Genomic DNA, 5,014 nt, shown 5'->3' with positions numbered 1-5,014 from the left:
ACCTCCCAGCCGCTCTCCACGCCTCCACCTCCTGGTTCTCATCCTTACATCAACCCCCCCCCCCCCCCCCCTCCCCGCGTGCGCGCGCGGCAGCACCAATAATCTTAACTCCATACTTTGCTTTTTCTCTCGATTTCATTCAATCAGATAAAGAAAAACACATTTCAAAACAAAGACTGTTCGTATTTTCTCCTTTCTGTTCTGTTTGTCTTCATGTATTTTGTGTCTATCCATGTGTGTGTGTGTGTGTGGGGGGGGGGGGGTCATGGGGGGGGGGGGGGTCATGCGTCAATGAAGGGGAGGGCAAATTGGATGGATTGGTTTAATGTATTTATTTTTATTTGGTTTCAATCATAAAGACTTTGAGCTGCGCAACACACGAAAAACACTTTTTGTAAATAAAGTTTGATTTGATTTTTGTGAACTTGAATTATTCAGATCATCATAGATAATCCGTCTTCAAATGATTCAGATTATGGTCAACAGTGCTACTTAACCATAAAACAAACAAACAAATAAATAAGCAGAGGAATCTGAATGTCTCCGTAAAGTAAAGCATCTGGAGGGAGCTGACCATGGTGCTGAAGCCATTTCAGGTTGACGTGTTCTTTGCGTGGTGTCTTTGTACTTCCTCCGTGGTTTTAACGTGGGTCCTTCGTGATGCATCTATGCGAATTTCACGTAAAAACCACAACGTGTCACTTTTTCCACGTATATTCATGTATGACCAGTTTCCATCTGTGCGCTTTGTATGTAGCCGCTGTATGACGCAGCCTTCATTGGGGGGGTCGCAGCTGCACCCGCCACACTCTACCCCCTCCCCTGAGCCTCCGCGTGGCACCGTACGCCACCCTGCAAGAGACCTACCCATGAACTGCAAGCGACGATACATGTTGAACAGCTAACAACCGATTTCACGTAAAAATCAAAAAGCCTCGACGGACATCTGCGCAAAATGGAATGATGAGCGCAGGAAACCGGTATGAATGACGTAAATCACGCATGGATCGTGACAGACCAAAGTGTCAAACGTACACGCTGATAGGATGTAGTGGCTGTGTGACTCGGCCTGAAGTGTCCCTTGTCCGTCACAGCAGTTCCACAGCTGTCTTCATTTCTGTTCCTCCACCTCAGTCTTTTTAGGTGTCTGGTTTTCAGCTCATCTGTTCGGCTTTGTTGTGGCTCCCCTGGTTTCGGCATGTTTCAGTTTTTGTATGAAAGGTTTCAGTTTTTGTCAGTAAGCCCGGTCTCCCGCGGTTTGGGCCTAAACCGCAAGTTTCTGATGCAGTTACAGCAAGTCAATGCATCAAAATAAATAAATAAATAAAGCTTTCAATCCAGAATCCAACCTTCTGGGATGTTTCAGTCTGCAGATCCGTTCCTGCAGCCTTGGACTCCAGAGGATCCACCATCCACACAACCGAGCAGAACCGAACGAGACAAATGAGTCCAAGGACAGGAGGACTCATCCAGGAGGCCCTCAAAGATGACGGATAGGAGGACAAGTGAAGGTCAGAGTTCACGATCCAACAGTCAGTCAGAAACTTCTGGACAAACATGGATCCATGTCTGAGCAACAAGAAGACAGAGGAACATCTGGATGATCCACCAACACCTCTGGACTGACGCGAGCATCTCCAAGCACCCGGACTCAAACGGAGTGAAACATGGTGGTGGGACTGTGATGGTGAGGGGTAAAACCTGCTTGGAATAGTTTCAGCTTTTGAACCTTGAATTCATGAAGGGAAATGAAAGAACGATTGTTTGAAAGCAAACTGTTCTCATCTAACATCATTTTGAAAAAGGAATTTCTTTATGAGCAGGGAGACTTTAAAACTGAACTCCATGTTTGTTTACTTTATAGTTTTCAGCTGTTCTTTAAAGTGCATTAATTGAAATGCAGGTGAATCATTTTTGACAGCTTTTGTCACTTTTTGTCCTCTTTTATGTCCTTTCAGGCATAAACAGACAGAAGAGTGATGATAGTTTTGCACATGGAGGTCTATTTACTTCAAGTTTCATCCTTTTTAAGGGTAAACCAACGATAAATCCCCTGTTCGGGCATCTGATGAAGCCTAGGAGGGCGGGGTCACGCAGTCCAGTTCTCATTGCCAGTCAACGGCTCTAAAACGGCCTTAGTGTTTGTTTGGTGATGTCACATCAGGTTAAGGATGAGGTAACCACTGCGCAGAAAAAGGGTCTTGAAATGAACCAAACCAAGGGTTCCAGTGGAGTTCTGAACCCATCGGGTCAGCACAGGCAGAACACGCAAAAGGTCTCGCTGTCATCAGCGGTACCACTGCGGTCCTGAGGGGTTCAGCTGCCAAATCCCAAAAATGTACACAAATAAGGTCGAGCACGGAGGCAGAAATGCCAGAAACTTCTTCAGATAGACCCTGCTTGATTTTCTAAATAAAACACCAGGTGTGACTCCAGGGGGTGTCAGCTGATCTCTAGGATCTGCCACATGGACGTCTCTGGTCGTCACTGTTCGTCTGTGTGCAGGCAGAGTCTATCTGAAACGCTTTGGGTCATGTGACATGTGTGTGAACTCCAGGTGAAGCTAACCTGAGCTTTTCTCATTTATTGTCCGTTTGATTTAACGCTCTGCTGTGTTTTCCCCTCATTAATCTGCATCTGTCGCAGCTGTGGGATGGTGTCAGTGAATCTGACCCGATGAGAGGCAGCACCGGAACCACCATGGAGGAACCGATGACCCCGCTAAAATCCCCGGTCTCCATCCGGTGTCGCCGTTCCGTCTCCTCAAGCTGAGCGGCGTGGGCTCTGCGGCGGCCTGCTGACTCCGTCCTGATTGGAGCGTCATTTGTTGTTCTGTCTCTGAAAGGCTGCGGGAGATAAGACTCTTAGAGGAGGAGAAACCGCTCAGAAAATCCTCTGCTCCTCTGGACACCTGTCACCAAAGCCCCTCAGATGTGATCTTAGAAGGTCAACCTGCACGGTTTACATGCATTAATCATCGCAGGCCGTTAACGCTGACGCAGTCTGTGCATCAACCAGCCCTCAATGGACCCGAGGATCACCGGGAGGAGCGAGATGCTCGGGTCGATTTCAGCCGCCGGCGAGAGGTCCAGCCGGGCTAAAGATGCAGAGGTTGATGAAGCCGGGTCACCTTTGGTCTGGAGCAGCTTCAGAGCAGAACGTCAGTGCAGATCCCACAGCAAACAGAACGAGGGAGGAAGCAAGAAAACTCCCACTCACAGCACACGATGGATGCAGCCCCGACCAGAGAGTCCCAACCTTCAGCAGAATTACATCAAAGAAGAGCCCAAAATGGAGACATGACACAATAGAAGTCTGGAATTTACTGACAAAGACTGTTAGAACTTGAAGACAAAGCCATCATGAGCCACAGCAGAGCATGAACATAAAGACCTGAAGAGTGAAAGGTGGAGTCACTGAACATTTCCCTCCTTTTGTGGGAGAACAACCATGTTTTACCGCCTCCTGTGTGTCCAGAAGAGGACATCACAGCGGGAGAAACCATCAAAAACAGAAATGGGGCCAAAATCTCTTCTGAGGTTCAAAGAATATATTTCAAAGTCCACTAAAAAACTAAAACTCGCGTCAGGGATATCCAAAGGAAGTTCTCAATTATTATGGGATGGCTACCGGACCAATGACTTGATGGCCATTTGTGGCAAAGTTTGAAAATTGGCGTTTTTTTTTTAACATTTCCCACAATATGGGGAAAAAAAACCTTTTGTGAGAGCAATCTTCACCAACTTTAACAATCATCACAACTGAGGTTTTGTTGACATTTCTACAAAAGTAATCTCCTCCTAGCTGGGCTTTCACTCATCTCCTCCAGCATCCTTGAGAAGCTGCGTTTAGTTTTAAAGTCAGTCGATTTTTGAGTGTTAGCGTGGTGAGTTTGCAAAAGTGGCGTTCCCCTGTTGTTCGCCCATTTTTTACTAGAACATTGTAAAAATGTAAACAGCAGTGGCGTGACTCATAAAGTAAAGGAAAATAAGGAAGACCTTTCCAACAGATCAGATAGATTTTTGTGGAGAAGGATTGACACTTGGACCAAACATGTTTTTCAATTTTTGTTTTTCAAAAAAACATGGAAGTCAGTGGATAAAAATTTAAGTAAAATCATTTATTTTATTTTTATGATCATTTTCACAGACAACATTTGATAACTGATTAAAGCTCCAGAATTTGAAGTTGGAAAACTACCAGAAAGAGTTACTGAGGGTCAAATGTGTGCTGAACACATCTGTATACTTTAATTTGTTTACAGTACATATGAATAATTCATACACAAGAGGAGTGTTCTGTCAATAAAATAAATATTCTCTGTAGGACAAATATGTTCTTGTGTGTATTTTATAAACTGTTAGCTGCTGTTGGATGAACGCTGAAATATTCAGTTCTTTCATTGTAAATCTGACTCCAGAGGAGTCAGTGCCTCACCAGCCATCAACCTCACCGCCTGCCACTGTTAAACACAAATTGTTGACTTCAGCTGAATGAACCAATCAGGAATGTGGGCGTGGTTAACAAAAGCTAACGCTGCTAAAGAAGTCCAAAAATGTACTTTTGCCGATTCTTCTAGAGATTACATGGACCCGTTCGTCACGTTGTACTGCATTTTGTGTTTTTTTTCACATACTACATTTATTACTTGTGAATTTTGTGTATTTGTTTGCATACGTCTGTAAAGAAGAAAATAAGAATTTAGTTCCACCGCGAATTTGGCTTCGCTGTTGCAAAAGATAATAAACACTCTTAATTCTTGGGAACAAACCTGGAAAGAGTTTGGAATAAATTGAAATATAATTTCTTTTCTTCTGTTTTTGTCTCTCGTTCTTCTGTAGTTCAGTGGTTTCAAACTGGTAATTCATAAAAAAACAGATTTTCTTTCGTTTTTCTTTTTCTCTTTCTGCATTTCTATGGCCTGGTTCCTGGATCCCAACATGAAATGTGCCGACAAAGCCCTCCAGAAGTTCAGGATGTCGTGTTCTGATGTTCACTTCAGCAAACAGGCAGA

Source organism: Oryzias latipes, chromosome 23 (assembly GCF_002234675.1).
Source record: "Oryzias latipes chromosome 23, ASM223467v1".
Classification (NCBI taxonomy): domain Eukaryota; kingdom Metazoa; phylum Chordata; class Actinopteri; order Beloniformes; family Adrianichthyidae; genus Oryzias; species Oryzias latipes.
The sequence above is the reverse complement of the archived record's forward strand: the minus strand, read 5'-3'. Positions refer to the sequence as shown.